Source organism: Balaenoptera physalus (assembly GCF_965194825.1).
Source record: "Balaenoptera physalus genome assembly, chromosome: 4".
Lineage (NCBI taxonomy): Eukaryota > Metazoa > Chordata > Mammalia > Artiodactyla > Balaenopteridae > Balaenoptera > Balaenoptera physalus.
Genome location: NC_138891.1, coordinates 63,965,470 through 63,982,769, shown reverse-complemented (window position 1 = coordinate 63,982,769; position 17,300 = coordinate 63,965,470). Strand labels below are relative to the sequence as shown.

The 17,300-nt window shown below is 37.0% G+C and overlaps 1 protein-coding gene across 6 annotated transcripts in view; it reads right to left on the bottom strand.

Annotated features, from left to right (window-relative positions):
• Window positions 1-17,300, bottom strand: part of VPS8 (VPS8 subunit of CORVET complex) — a 277,646-nt gene that overhangs the window by 51,417 nt on the left and 208,929 nt on the right. The window lies entirely within an intron of this gene.

Below are 17,300 nucleotides of genomic sequence, written 5' to 3'. Positions count from 1 at the left end.
CTAGAAAATGGTACAGGTGAACTTATTTGCAAAGCAGAAATAGAGACACAGATGTAGAGAACAAACTTACGGATACCAAGGGGGGAAGGAGGGAGTGGGATGAATTGGGAGATTGGGATTGACATATATACACTACTATGTATAAAATAGATAACGAATGAGAACCTACTGTATAGCACAGGGAACTCTACTCAATGCTCTGTGGTGAACTAAATGGGAAGGAAATCCAAAAAAGAGGGGATATATGTATACATATAACTGATTCACTTTGCTGTACAGAAGAAAGTAACACAACATTGTAAAGCAACTATACTCCAATAAATAGTAATTTAAAAAAGTACATAAAACTGATAGAAATGCAAGGAAAAACAGATTTTACAGTCAGAGATTTCCATATCTCTCTCAAAAATGAAAGAACAAATATGAAGATTAGAAAGGATATACTCAATTTAAAAAATGGGCAAAGGATCTGAACAGACATCTTTCCAAAGAAGATATACAAAAGAATAACAGGTACATGAAAAGATGCTCAACATCACTTATCAGGGAAAGGCAAATCACAACTACAATGATGTATCACCTCACACCAGTTAGGATGGCTTTTATTAAAAAAAGACAAGAGATAACAAATGTTGGTGAGGATGTAGAGAAAGGGAAACCTTACATATTGTTGGTGGGAATGTAGATGGGTACAGCTATTATGGAAAACAGTATGGCGGTTCCTCAAAAAATCTAAAAAACTGAACTACCATATCATCCAGCAATCCCACAGCTGGGTATATACCAGAAGGAATTGAAATCAGTATCTTGAAGAGATATCTGCCCACCAGTGTTCAGTGCAGCATTATTTAGAATAGCCAAGATATGGAAACAACCTAAGCACCCATCAGAAGATGAACAGATAAAGAAGATGTGATAATATATACACACACACAGAAATATTATTCACCCATAAAAGAAGGAAATCTTGCCATCTGCAACAACATGGATGGACCTTGAGGACAGCCTCAAGGATGCTAAGTGAGAGAAATCAGACAGAGAAGGACAAATGCTGTATGCAGCACTCATATGTGGAATTTAGAAAAACTGAACTCGTAAAAACAGAGTAGAATGGTGGTTACCAGGGGCTGCGAGATGGGGGTAGTTGGGGGGATGCTGTTTAAGGGTATATAACCTTGCAACTAGTAGAGAAATAAGTTCTGAAGATGTAAGGCACAACATAGTGATCATAGTCAACAATACTGTATCATAAACTTCAAAGGTGCTAAGAGACTAGATCTTCACTGTTCTCTACACAAAAAAAGAAATGATAATTATTGACATGATAAAGGTGTTAGCTAAGGCTATCGTGGTAATCATACTGCAATACATAAATGTATCAAACCAACACATGGAACACCTCAAACTACACAATATCATATGTCAATTACATCTCAATTTAAAAACTAAAAAAGGAAGGATATAGAATATGGACATTGACAGAACCCTCCACCCAACAAAGGCAGAATACATACATATTCTTTTCAAGTACAGGTATACCTCAGAGATATTACGAATTCAGTTCCAGACCACTGCATTAAAGTGAATACTGCAATAAAGCAAGTCACACAAACTTTCTGGTTTCCCGATGTATAAAAAAGTTGTTTACACTATATTGTAGTCTATTAAGGAGCATTGTGTCTAAAGAAACAATGTACATACCTTAATTAAAAAATACATTATTGCTAAAAAGTGCTAACTATCATGTGAGCCTTCAGCAAGTCATAATTTTTTGGCTGGTGGAGGGTCTTGCCTCCATGGTGATGGCTGCTGACTGATCAGGTGGTGGCTGCTGAAGGCTGGGGTGGCCGTGGCAGTTTCCTAAAATAAGGCAATGATGAACTTTGCCCCATCAACTGACTCTTCCTTTCACGAACGATTTCTCTGTAACACGCAATGCTGTTTGAAAGCATTTTACCCACAGTAGAACTTCTTTCAAAATTGGAGTCAATCCCCTCAAACCCTGTTGCTGCTTTATATGTTTATGTAATATAAATCCTTTGTTGTCATTTCAACAATCTTCACAGCATTTCACCAGGAGTAGATTCCACCTCAAGAAACCACTTTCTTTGTTCATTCATAAGAAGCAACTCATCTGTTCAAGTTTTATCATGAGATTGCAGCAACTCAGTCACATCTTCAGGCTTCACTTCTACTTCTCTTGCTATTTCCAACACATCTGCAGTTACTTCTTCAACTGAAGTCTTGAACCCCTCCAAGTTATCCATGAGGGCTGGAATCAACTTCTTCCCAACTCCTGTTAATGTTGATATTTTAACCTCTTCTCATAAATCACCAATGTTCTTAATGGCATCTAGAATGGTGCATCCTTTCCAGAATGTTTTCAATTGACTTTGCTCAGATCCATCAGTGGAATCACTACCTTTGGCGGCTATAGCCTTATGAAATGTATTTCTTGCATAATAAGACTTAAAAGTCAAAATTACTCCTTGATCCATGGGCTGCAGAACGGATATTGTATTAGCAGGCATGAAGACAACATTCATCTTGTTGTACATCTCCATCAGAGTCCTTAGGTGACCAGGTGCATTGTCAGTGAGCAGTAATATTTTTCAAAGGAAACTTTTTTTCTGAGCAGTATGTCTCAACAATGGGCTTAAAATATTCAGTAAACCATGTTGTAAGCAGATGTGCTGCCATCCAGGATTTGTTCCATTTATAGAACACAGGCAGAGCAGATTTAGCATAATTCTTAAGGGCCCCAGGATTTTTGGAATGGTAAATGAGCAATGGCTTCATCTTAAAGTCACCAGCTGCATTAGCCCCTAACAAGAGAGTCAGCCTGTCCTTTGAAGATAGGCACTGACTTCTCCTTTCTAGCTATGAAAGTCCTAGAAGGCAAGGCATCTTCTTCTAATATTAAGGCTGTTTTTGTTTATGTTGAAAAATTACCTTAGCTAGATCTTCTGAATAACTTGCTGCTGCTTCTACACCAGCACTTTCTGCTTCACCTTACACTCTTACATTATGGCTTCTTTCCTTACACTTCATGAACCAACCTCTGCTAAATTCAAACTTTTCTACTTCAGCTTCCTCACCTCTCTCAGCCTTCACAGAATTGAAGACAACTAGGACCTTGCTCTGGATAAAGCTTTGGCTTAAGGGAATTTTATGGCTGATTTGATCTTCTATCCAGACCACTAAAAGTTTCTCCACATGAACCATAAGGCTATTTTGCTTTCTTATCATTTGTATGTTCACTGAAGTAGCGCTTTTAATTTCCTTTAAGAACTTTTACTTTTTATTCACAACCTGGATAACTGTTTGGCACAAGAGGCCTAGCTTCTGACCTATCTTGGCTTTTGACAAGACTTTCTCACTAAGCTTAATCATTTCTAGCTTCTGATTTAAAGTGAGAGATGTGTGACTCTTCCTTTCACTTGAACACTTAGAGGCCACTGTAGGGTTACCAACTGGCCTAACTTCAAAATTATTGTTTCTCAGGGAATAGGGAGGCCCAGGGAGAGGGAAAGAGACAGGGGAACAGCTGGTAGGTGGAACAGTCAGAACACACACATTTATCGATTAAGTTTGCCATCTTACGTGACTGCAGTTTGTGGCACCCCAAACAATTACAATAGTAACACCAAAGATCACTGATCACAGATCACCATGCAAATAATAATAAAAAGTTTGAAATACTGCGAGAATAACCAAAATGTGGCACAGAGATGCAAAATAAGCAAATGATGTTGGAAAAATGGTGCCAAAAGACTTGCTTGATGCAAGGTTGCCACAAACCTTCAATTTGTAAAAAAAAATGCAATATCTGCAAAGTGCAATAAAGAAAAGCACAAGTAAATGAGGTATGCCTGGCCCATTTACCAACATAGATTATCTTCTGGCAATAACAATTTTCAATTAATTTCGAAGAATTCAAGTCATACAAAGAATGTTCTCTGACTATAATAGAAATAAATTAGATATCAATAACAGAAAGATTTCTGGAAAAATTCTCTAATATTTAGAAACTTACACACTTCCAAATAACACTTGGATCAAAGAAGAAATCAAAAGGAAATTAGATCCTTTTTAAAAACACCCATAATCATGAAGAAACAAGATCTGAATAGGCCAATCACTATTAAGAAAACTGAATCAGTAATAAAAAACTTCCCAACAAAGAAAAGCCCAGGACCAGATAGTTTCATTGGTGAATTCTACCAAACATTTGAAGGAGAATTAATGCCAATCCTTCTCCAAGTCTCCCAAAAAACTGAAGAGGAGGGAACTCATTAGGAGGTCAGCATTAACCTGAGAAATATCCCTGATGAATACAGATGGAAAAATCAACAACAAAATACTAGCAAACTGAATTCAATAGCACATTATAAGGTTCATGTATCATGATCAAGTGGGATTCATGGGATGCAAGGAGGGTTCAACATACACAAATAAATAAATGAAATATACCACATTAACAGAATTAAGGGGAAAAACTGCATGATCATATTAACTGATTCAGAAAAAATCATCTGGCAAAACTCAGCACCTTTTCATGATAAAAACACTCAACAAACTAGAATTAGAAGGAAACTACATTAACATAAAGCCTATATTTAAAAAAGCAGCTTACATCATACTCAATGGAGAAAGACTGAAAGCATTTCCTCTAAGATCAGAAATAAGACAAGAATGCCTGCTTTTACTAACTCTATTCAACATAGTGTTGGGAGTCCTAGCCAGAGCAATTCGGCAAGAAGAATAAAAGGCATTAAAGTGGGAAAAAAACCAAGTAAAACTATCTCTGTTTACAGATGGTATGCTCTTATATGTAGAAAACTCTAAATTTATATTCCACAGAAAAAGGTATTAGAACTAATAAACAAATTAAGCAAAGTAGCAGGATATAAAAAAAGTACAAAAATCAGTGGTGTTCTGATAAACCAACAACAAATAACCCAAAAAGTAAATTAAGAAAACAAATCTATTTACTACAGCACCAAGAAGAATAAAATACTTAGGAATAAACATAAGTAAGGAGGCAAAAGACTTACACACTGAAAACTACAAAATATTGCTGAAAGAAATTAAAGAAGATGAAGATAAATAGAAAAACACCCTGTGTTCATGGATAGGAAGACTAAATATTGTGAAGATGTCCATACTACCCAAAGTAACCTATAGATTCAATGCAATCCCTATCAACTGCAATGGCATTTTATGCAGAAATAGAAAAATCCAACGTAAAATTTATACGCAATCTCAAGGGACCCTGAGTAGCAAAAACAATCTTAAAAAAGAAAAAAGTTGGAGGTCTCACATTTCCTGATTTTGAAACTTACTACAGAGCTACAGTAATCAAAACAGTGTGCTACATGGCATGCCTCAGACTGTTGCAATGTCAAGCTGGCCTCTGCAGCCTCAGGCTCACCCTGCAGTCCGTACCCATTCCTCCCCCTGGCCTGAGTGAGCCAGAGCGCCCTAATCAGCTTCTCCTTTAACCTCCTCCACCAGGAAGGCTACACAACCTACTGAACCAACCTTACCCACTGGGGGCAGACACCAAAAACAACAGGAACTACAAACCTGCAGCCTGTGAAAAGGAGACCCCAAACACAGTAAGTTAAGCAAAATGAGAAGACAGAAAAACACACAGCAGATGAAGGAGCAAGGTAAAAACCCACCAGACCAAACAAATGAAGAGGAAATATGCAGTCTACCTGAAAAAGATTTCAGAATAATGATAGTAAAGATGATCCAAAATCTTGGAAATGGAATGGAGAAAATACAAGAAACGTTTAACAAGGACCTGGAAAAACTAACGAGCAAACAAACAATGATGAACAACACAATAAAGGAAATTAAAAATGCTCTAGAAGGAAACAATAGCAGAATAACTGAGGCAGAAGAATGGATAAGTGACCTGGAAGATAAAATAGTGGAAATAACTACTGCAGAGCAGAATAAAGAAAAAAGAATGAAAAGAATTGAGGATAGTCTCAGAGACCTCTGGGACAACATTAAATGCACCAACATTCGAATTATAGGGGTCCCAGAAGAAGAAGAGAAAAAGGAAGGGACTGAGAAAATATTTGAAGAGATTATAGTTGAAAACTTCCCTAATATGGGAAACGAAATAATTAATCAAGTCCAGGAAGTGCAGAGAGTCCCATACAGGATAAATCCAAGGAGAAACACGCCAAGACACATATATATCAAACTATCAAAAATTAAATACAAAGAAAAAATATTAAAAGCAGCAAGGAAGGGCTTCCCTGGTGGCGCAGTGGTTGAGAATCTGCCTGCTAATGCAGGGGACACAGGTTCCAGCCCTGGTCTGGGAAGATCCCACATGCCGCGGAGCAACTGGGCCCGTGAGCCACAATTACTGAGCCTGCGCGTCTGGAGCCTGTGCTCCACAACAAGAGAGGCCACGATAGCGAGAGGCCTGTGCACTGCAATGAAAAGTGGCCCCCGCTTGCCACGACTAGAGAAAGCCCTCGCACAGAAACGAAGACCCAACACAGCCAAAAATAAATATAAAAAAAAAAAAAGCAGCAAGGGAAAAACAACAAATAACATACAAAGGAATCCCCATAATGTTAACGGCTGATCTGTCAGCAGAAACTCTGCAAGCCAGAAGGGAGTGGTAGGACATATTTAAAGAGATGAAAGGGAAAAACCTACAACCAAGATTACTCTACCCAGCAAGAATCTCATTCAGATTCGATGGAGAAATTAAAACCTTTACACACAAGCAAAAGCTAAGAGAATTCAGCACCACCAAACCAGCTTTACAACAAATGCTAAAGGAACTTCTCCAGGCAGGGAACACAAGAGAAGGAAAAGACCTACAATAATAAACCCAAAACAATTAAGAAAATGGTAATAGGAACGCACATATCGATAATTACCTTAAATGTAAATGGTTTAAATGCTCCAACCAAAAGACACAGACTGGCGAATGGATACAAAAACAAGACCTGTACATATGCTGTCTACAAGAGAGCCACTTAAGACCTAGGGACACATACAGACTGAAAGTGAGGGGATGGAAAATGATATTCCATGCAAATGAAAATCAAAAGAAAGCTGGAGTAGCAATTCTCATATCAAACAAAATAGACGTTAAAATAAAGACTATTACAAGAGACAAAGAAAGACACTACATAATGATCAAGGGATCAATCCAAGAAGAAGATATAACAATTGTAAATATTTATGCACCCAACATAGGAGCACCTCAATACATAAGGCAAATACTAACAGCCATAAAAGGGGAAATCGACAGTAACACAATCATAGTAGGGGACTTTAACACCCCACTTTCACCAATGGGCAGATCATCCAAAATGAAAATAAATAAGAAAACACAAGCTTTAAATGAGATATTAAACAGATGGACTTAATTGATATTTATAGGATATTCCATCCCAAAACAACAGAATACACTTTCTTCTCAAGTGCTCATGGAACATTCTCCAGGATAGATCATATCTTGGGTCACAAATCAAGCCTTCGTAAATTTAAGAAAATTGAAATCGTATCAAGTATCTTTTCCGACCACAACGCTATGAGACTAGATATCAATTACAGGAAAAAATGTGTAAAAAATACAAACACATGGAGGCTAAACAATACACTACTGAATAACCAAGAGATCACTGAAGAAATCAAAGAGGAAATTAAAAAATACCTAGAAACAAATGACAATGAAAACACAATGACCCAAAACCTATGGGATGCAGCAAAAGCACTTCTAAGAGGGAAACTTATAGCAATACAAGCCTACCTTAAGAAACAATAAACATCTCAAATAAACAACCTAACCTTACACCTAAAGCAATTAGAGAAAGAAGAACAAAAAACCCCCAAAGTTAGCAGAAGGAAAGAAATCATAAAGATCAGAGGAGAAATAAATGAAAAAGAAATGAAGGAAACAATAAGAAAGATCAATAAAACTAAAAGCTGGTTCTTTGAGAAGATAAACAAAATTGATAAACCATTAGCCAGACACATCAAGAAAAAAAGGGAGAAGATTCAAATCAATACAATTAGAAATGAAAAAGGAGAAGTAACAACTGACATTGCAGAAATACAAAGGATCGTGAGAGATTACTACAAGCAACTATATGCCAATAAAATGGACAACCTGGAAGAAATGGACAAATTCTTAGAAAAGCACAACCTTCCGAGTCTGAACCAGGAAGAAATAGAAAATATAAACAGACCAATCACAAGCACTGAAATTGAAACTGTGATTAAAAATCTTCCAACAAACAAAAGCCCATGACCAGATGGTTTCACGGGCGAAATCTATAAAACATTTAGAGAAGAGCTAACACCTATCCTTTTCAAACTCTTCCAAAATTTAGCAGAGGGAGGAACACTCCCAAACTCATTCTATGAGGCCACCATCACCCTGATACCAAAACCAGAGAAATATGTCACAAAGAAAGAAAACTACAGGCCAATATCACTGATGAACACAGATGCAAAACCCCTCAACAAATGCTAGCAAACAGAATCCAACAGCACATTAAAAGGATCATACACCATGATCCAGTGGGTTTTATTCCAGGAATGCAAGGATTCTTCAATATACACAAATCAATCAATGTGATACACCATATTAACAAACTGAAGAATAAAAACCATATGATCATCTCAATAGATGCAGAAAAAGCTTTCGACAAAATTCAACACCCATTTATGATAAAAACCCTCCAGTAAGAAGGCATAGAGGGAACTTACCTCAACATAATAAAGGCCATATATGACAAACCCACAGCCAACATCGTCCTCAATGGTGAAAAACTGAAACCATTTCCACTAAGATCAGGAACAAGACTTGGTTCCCCACTCTCATCATTATTATTCAACACTGTTTTGGAAGTTTTAGCCACAGCAATCAGAGGGAAACAGAAATAAAAGGAATCCAAATCGGAAAAGCAGTAAAGCTGTCACTGTTTGCAGATGACATGATACTACACATAGAGAATCCTAAAGATGCTACCAGAAAACTACTAGTGCTAATCAATGAATTTGGTAAAGTAGAAAAATTAATGCACAGAAATCTCTTGCATTCCTATACACTAATGATGAAAAATCTGAATGCGAAATTAAGGAAACACTCCCATTTACCACCGCAACAAAAAGAATAAAATACCTAGGAATAAACTTACCTAAGGAGACAAAACTCCTGTATGCAGAAAACTATGACACTGATGAAAAAAATTAAAGATGATACAAATAGATGGAGAGATATACCATGTTCTTGGATCGGAAGAATCAACATTGTGAAAATGACTATACTATCCAAAGCAATCTACAGATTCAATGCAATCCCTATCAAACTACCAATGGCATTTTTCACAGAACTAGAACAAAAAATTTCACAATTTGTATGGAAACACAAAAGACCCCGAATAGCCAAAGTGATCTTGAGAAAGAAAAACGGAGCTGGAGCAATCAGGCTCCCTGACTTCAGACTATACTACAAAGCTACAGTAATCAAGACAGTATGGTACTGGCACAAAAACAGAAATATAGATCAATGGAACAGGATAGAAAGCCCAGAGATAAACCCATGCACATATGGTCACCTTATCTTTGATAAAGGAGGCAAGAATATACAATGGAGAAAAGACAGCCTCTTCAATAAGTGGTGCTGGGAAAACTGGACAGCTACATGTAAAAGAATGAGATTAGAACACTCCCTAACACCATATACAAAAATAAAATGGATTAAAAACCTAAATGTAAGGCCAGACACTATCAAACTCTTAGAGGAAAACATAGGCAGAACACTCTATGACATAAATCACAGCAGGATCCTTTTTGACCCACCTCCTAGAGAAATGGAAATAAAAACAAAAATAAACAAATGGGACCTAATGAAACTTAAAAGCTTTTGCACAGCAAAGGAAAGTATAAACAAGACAAAAAGGCAACCCTCAGAATGGGAGAAAATATTTGCAAATGAAGCAACTGACAAAGGATGAATCTCCAAAATTTACAGGCAGCTCATGCAGCTGAATATCAAGAAAATAAACAACCCAAACAAAAAATGGGCAGAAGACCTAAACAGACATTTCTCCAAAGAAGATATACAGATTGACAACAAACACATGAAAGAATGCTCACCATCATTAATCATTAGAGAAATGCAAATCAAAACTACAATGAGATATCACCTCACACCAGTCAGAATGGCCATCATCAAAAAAGCTACAAACAATAAATGCTGGAGAGGGTATGGAGAAAAGGGAACCCTCTTGCACTGTTGGTGAGAATGTAAATTGATACAGCCACTATGGAGAACAGTATGGAGGTTCCTTAAAAAACTAAAAATAGAACTACCATATGACCCAGCAATCCCACTACTGGGCATATACCCTGAGGAAACCATAATTCAAAAAGAGTCATGTACCACAATGTTCACTGCAGCTCTATTTACAATAGCCAGGACATGGAAGCAACCTAAGTGTCCATCGACAGATGAATGGGTAAAGAAGATGTGGCACATCTATACAATGGAATATTACTCAGCCATAAAAAGAAACGAAATTGAGTTATTTGTAGTGAGGTGGATGGACCTAGAGTCTGTCATACAGAATGAAGTAAGTCAGAAAGAGAAAAACAAATACTGTATGCTAACACATATATATGGAATCTAAGAAAAAAAAATGGTCATGAAGAACCTAGGGGCAGGATGGGAATAAAGATGCGACCTACTAGAGAATGGATTTGAGGACAAGGGGAGGGGAAGGGTAAGCTGGGATGAAGTGAGAGTGGCATGGACATATATATACTACCAAATGTAAAACAGCTAGTGGGAAGCAGCCGCATAGCACAGGGAGATCAGCTCAGTGCTTTGTGACCACCTAGAGGGGTGGGATAGGGAGGGTGGGAGGGAGACGCAAGAGGGAGGAGATATGGGGATATATGTATATGTATAGCTGATTCACTTTGTTATAAAGCAGAAACCAACACACCATTGTAAAGCAACTATACTCCAATAAAGATGTTTAAAAATAATAATAATGATAATAATAAAAAAGAGACATGCACCCCAGTGTTCACTGCAGCACTATTTACAATAGCCAGGACATGGAACCAACTTGAATGTCCATTGACAGATGAATGGATAAAGAAGGTGTGGCACATATATACAATGGAATATTACTCAGCCATAAAAAGAAACAAAATTAAGTTATTTGTAGTGAGGTGGATGGACCTAGAGTCTGTCATGCAGAGTGAGGTAAGTCAGAAAGAGAAAAACAAATACCGTATGCTAACACATATATATGGAATCTAAGAAAAAAAAGTTTCTGAAGAATCTAGGGGCAGGACAGGAATAAAGATGCAGACGTAGAGAATGGACTTGAGGACATGGGGACGGGGAAGGATAAGCTGGGATGAAGTGAGAGAGTGGCATGGACATATATACACTACCAAATATAAAATAGATAGCTAGTAGGAAGCAGCCGCATAGCACAAGGAGATCAGTTCGGTGCTTTGTGACCACCTAGAGGGGTGGGATAGGGAGGGCGGGAGGGAGATGCAAGAGGGAGGAGATATGGGGATATATGTATATGTATAGCTGATTCACTTTGTTATACAGCAGAAACTAACACACCATTGTAAAGCAGTTATACTCCAATAAATATGTTGAAAAAAAAGAAAGAAAAAAAGGCAGTAGGAGCCTATTAAGAATAATTTCATGCCAATAAATTTGATAAATGAAAATGACACTTCCTTAAAAACAACTTATAAAAATGGACCCAAGATCAAAAAGAAAATATGAATAGCCCTATATTTATTAAAGAAATTGAATTTTTTATCAAAGCTTCCCAAAAAGAAAACTCCAAGTTCACATGGTTTCAGCAGTGAATTCTAGCAAATATTAAGTACACAGAGACTAAGATATGAAATCAGAATATCTACTTATTAACTTATAAGGAAAAATAATTATTACATGTAGCTCAATAGATACTAGATACTATCTATCTACAATGATGTAGAAGAGATATGAGTACTGGGAGAGCAACTGGACTCAAGTTCTCAAGCCTGTTCCAATTCTAACAGTTTAATTCTAACAGCCTACAGTATATAATGATAAAGACATTTCCTATCACTGTGGCATCAATCCATTCAAACAGGACCATGCTGCAGTCTTTTATGCCTTTCCCCTCTGACTTTCAGAATAACTTTAGGAAACATACCTCAGCTCAGGGATCAAACTGCTGGCTATCCAGACTGTCCTTTAAGATTTAGCAGGTCTGCAAAAATTAGACTTGAAAGTCTTTCCTTTAACATACAATGACATTAATACTCTGGAATTTACTCCAGATGTATGATGTAGTTTGCTGAATGTGATCCAACTTTAACTCCTGGTATGCTCTTTTTGAAAAGGGAGAAAATAGATTTCAAAGCAAAGTAGATATTTAAGCTTAAAAAAAATGAACTCATAAAAGGATCTACAGACTTTTTAAAACAAGCCAAAAACTAGACGTGGTGCTGGACAATTTATCTGAGAAAGCTGTTCTCTGGAGATTAAGTCAGAGAGTGTTTGAAGTGGTAACAGAAATGGTTCAGCATCACTTACGAAAGGTCTTATTTTTCGTTTAAAAGGATTCCTTCTGGAAATGCCTCAGGCAATGCAGCTTAAAAGACACTTTAAATCCAGGTGTGCAGAACACTAGATCTCGGGATATGGATGATATATTAAGCCAAGGCCTTAATAATGCTAAACTTTTGTGATCTTTGTTAATAAAGTGATTCCTAACTTAGAGAAGCAATCTGATCTGAAGTTTAATAGCAATAGGAATATCTTTCTTATCACCTTGCTTTTTTAAAAACAAGCCTTGATTTTTCTGATTACCAAAGGAATACTGTTCATGAATGGAAATTTAGAAATACAAAAGCGCAAAATAAAGCAAATAAAAATGACAATCCAACCACACAGCAATAACTACTATTAACATTTGGAATCACACAGCTTTGTGATCTTTTCATGTAACATATTGAGAGTTTATTTCACCATATCAATGTTCTCTGACAACATGCTTTTTCATGGCTATAAAGCAGTCCATTCATTGTATACATATACCATAACTAATTTAACCAAGTATTAGGAAACTATTGGGACATTTAGGTTGTTTTCAATTTTTTAAATTATTTAAAAAATGCTGTCATAAACATCCTTGTGTAACACTCGGTATACACTCTTCATGTGTTACTTTCATTGCACAGATTCTTCTAAGTCCCTACTTCTAAGAGTGTAGACATTTATAAATATATATTGCCAGTTCTCCTCCTGACAAGTAAAATATATCCACAAATCCTTTTATTATAATTCTAAAATCCAAAAAGCTCTGAAATCAAAAGTACTTTTTAAAAACTTTTGGCACCAAAAGTTATCTGACATCAAAACCTGACCTGAAGTGAGGCTATTTATAGTCTTTATTTATCCCACGTAAGCATTTGATTATGGGATGCTGTGCTAGACCCCACTGGGAATGTTATATAACATACAATATAAGCACCGTATTACCGTTCTTTAGTACTTTAAAGATGCCGTTTATTGTCACTTGGCCTCTCCTCCCCACCTCCTTTTTATGAGAAATCAGTCATCATTCTTACTATCGTCTTATCTTTGGCTGCTTTTAAGATTTCCTCTTTATCTTTGGTTTTGGCAGTTTGACCAAGATGTGTCTGAGTGTGGTTTTCTTTGTACTTATCCCACTAGCAGTTTGCTGAGTTTTTGGAAATATGGGTTAATGTTTTTCACCAAATGTGGGAAATTTTCAGTCCCCCCCTCCACTTCCTCTCTCTCTCCTCGCCAGTGATACATACGTTAGGACTTCTTGATATCGTTTCACAGGTTACTGAGAGCTTTCTTCACTTATTTTCAACCCTTTTAGTCTCTGTGCTTCCATTAGGATTATTTCTATTGAACTGTCTCCAAATATACAGATAACATTTGTCTCTGTTAAAAATGCTGTTAATACCTAATGAAATTTTCATCTTATTTTTTTAACTCTAGAATTTACATTTGGTTTTATTTTATTTTATAGTTTCCATTTATCTGCTGAGATTTCCCTATGTATCCAATCATTCTGCTGATCTTTTTCCTCTAAATCCTTTAATTTATTTATAATTTCTATTTTAAAGTCCTTGACTCCCAATTCTAATATCTAGGTCATCCATAGATCTGCTTCTATTGATGTTTTTCTCTTGATTTTAGGTTATATTTTCCTTCTTCCTACTGATCCTATAATAGTTTGGCCTTTGGCTTTGTTAGAAAGGATTTATTTTACTTTTGCCCTTAGTCTTAGGGTGGCCCTTAGTCCTAAGGCATGGTCCTTCTGCAGTTTCAATACAAAACCTGAGATGTTTATCGTTCCCTCAAATTTGGCAGGGCTTGCACTCAAATTCAGCACTATGCACTTGCTGATATCTCTGCTCAGCGCTTTAGTCCTCCTGATGCTACTTTCTGCATAGTTTCTTGAAGCATTGTTGTGTATGTGTAAAAAGAATTTAGGGCTCCCTCCTCCCTGGCTTCCTTCCTTGAGATGGCCTCTCTCAATTTACAACTGCTTTGGTAGTCTTGAACTCTGTTTCTTCATCCAATAAGAATACTACTATAAGCTCTTTTCCTCCAGTTCTCCAAGGCAAACTGAAATGTGCGATAAAGGAAAAAGAACTCGTTAAGTGTAGAGCTCCTCTAGTTTGCTTCCCTTATTTCAAGGTTTGTGTTCTCTAAAGTTTCTGCCTGCTTCTGGTTGCTCTCTAAACAATACTTTGTCTATATAATTGTTACTGGCAGAAGGGTCGTCCAATACAGGCTGCCCTGCCCTTATTGGAATTGGAACTCTGTATTAAGTTTCTTCAAATAGTTTTTCTGTTCTATCCCTTCCCCTACTTCTTCCAGAACTCCAATTACATGTATATTTTGCTAGTTGAAGTTGTTCTGTAGTTCATAGTCATTCATTTCTTTTCAGTGTATGTTTGATTTGGGATAGTTTCTACTGCTATACAGTCAAGTTCACTAATCCTTTCTTCTGCAATGTCGTTATGCCGTTAATCCCATCTAGTGTGTTCTTCATCTCATACATTGTAGGTTTAATCTCTAGATGTTTGGTTGGCTCTTATGTTCAATCTTTCCTCTAGCTTCTTGAACATATGCAATATAATTATAATAACTGTTTTAATGTTCTTATTTACTAATCCTATCATATGTGCCATTTCTGGGTCTGTTTCAATGGATTGTTTTTTTTTAATTCATAAGTTAATTTTAATATATCCTTTCTTTAACTTGTGAGAAGACATGAAAACAGAAACTGAAAAAAATTAAATGAATGGCATTGTGTGCTAGTGTGAAAAATCTGGGATTTAGTCAAAGTGATCTTTTTTTATGGCTGCTTTTTAAATTTTATTTATTTATTTAAACATCTTTATTGGAGTATAATCGCTTTACAATGGTGTGTTAGTTTCTGCTTTATAACAAAGTGAATCAGCTATACATATACATATATCCCCATATCTCTTCCCTCTTGTGTCTCCCTCCCTCCCACCCTACCTATCCCACCCCTCTAGGTGGTCACAAAGCACCAAGCTGATCTCCCTGTGCTATGCAGCTGCTTCCCACTAGTTATCTACTTTACATTTGGTAGTGTGTATATGTCCATGCCACTCTCTCACTTTGTCCCAGCTTACCCTTCCCCCTCCCTGTGTCCTCAAGTCCATTCTCTAGTAGGTCTGCACAGACCTACATACTGTTTTCACCATGCCTCGATGAGACACTAAAAAAGATTTATGTTTTCATCCTGGTGGAAAGAAGGAAGGGACGGAGGGAGAGAGGGGAGAGTTAATTACTTTCTCAAGCTCATGTAATAAGGCAGAGGTCAGTTCTAGAGCCCAAGCCTTGTGACATCCTATGTTCTTTCTTCATGAGAATACTCATTACTTAATAAGATTTATCTAATGCTCTTATTAGTTTACACTGTCATTCTCTGCCATTAACTTCAGCTAATATTCCAATCTATAGCACAGTTGTACATACATAGTAGATACATTCCATAGTAGGAGTTTCTTTCTTTTGGTTGTAGAGCACAAAGGGAAGGCAGGGGATTGTTTTTTTAAGACTATTTTTTTAAGAGCAGTTTTAGGTTCATAGCAAAATTGAGAGGAAGGTACAGAGATACTACATATGTGCCATGCTTCCACAGATGTATAGCTTCCCCTATTATCAACATCTCCCACCAGAGTGGTGCATTTGTTATAACTGATGACACATTACATTGACACATCATTATCACCCAAAGGCCACAGTTTACATTAGGGTTGACCCTTGGCATTGCACATTCTATGGATTTGGACAAAGGCATAATGACATATATCCATCATTATATCAATAGTATCATACAGAATATTTTCACCACACTAAAAAATACTCTGTTCTGTTTCTTCATCCTTCCCCCCGACCACCCCTGGCAACCAATGATCTTCTTACTGTCTCCATAACTTGCCTGTTCCAAAATGTCACGTAATCGATTTTTTTCTCCTTTTTATGACTTGTATTTTCCTGCTTTGTTGCATGCCTTGTAATATTTGATCAAATGCCAGGCACTGTGAATTCTACTTTGTTCGGTTAGATATTCCTGTAATCCTTACAGGATACAGAACTTTGTTCTGGGATGTTGTTAAAATACATAGAAATAATTTGATCTCTTTAGATTTTGCTTTTAAGTTTTGTTACGTGGGATCAAAACAGCAGCTAGCCTAGGGTTTACTTTTCCCCCAATATTGAGGTCGAACCCTTACTTAGTACTCTCAATGCTGCCCTGTGAATTATGACATTTTCCAGGTTGCAGTATTCCTGGCTCTATATGAATTTGGGGCACTGCTACCTCTAATACTTTTGGGTGTTCCTTTTTCTGGCCTTGAGTCATTTCCACACAAACATGAGTGGGTCAGTATTCAACTCAAGGTTGCCTTCTGCAGATCTCTGAAGCCCTCTCTCTGTGTGGCTCTCTCCTGTCCAATACTCTGTCCTGTGAATTCTAGCCCTTGTTTTCCCTGGACTCCCTGCTCTGTCCAAAATCAGAGATACTGATGAGCTCTGCCTTGGTTCTCCCTCCCTGTGCAGTGGCTTGGAAACTTTCCTCCAGCAGTATTTTAGTACATCATTTGTTTATTGTCTCTCAAGGGTTATTCTCTTTCACGGCTTGAGGTCCAATGTCTTGAGAACCATTCTTCTATATATTTTGTCCATTTCTCCCCCAAAAGAC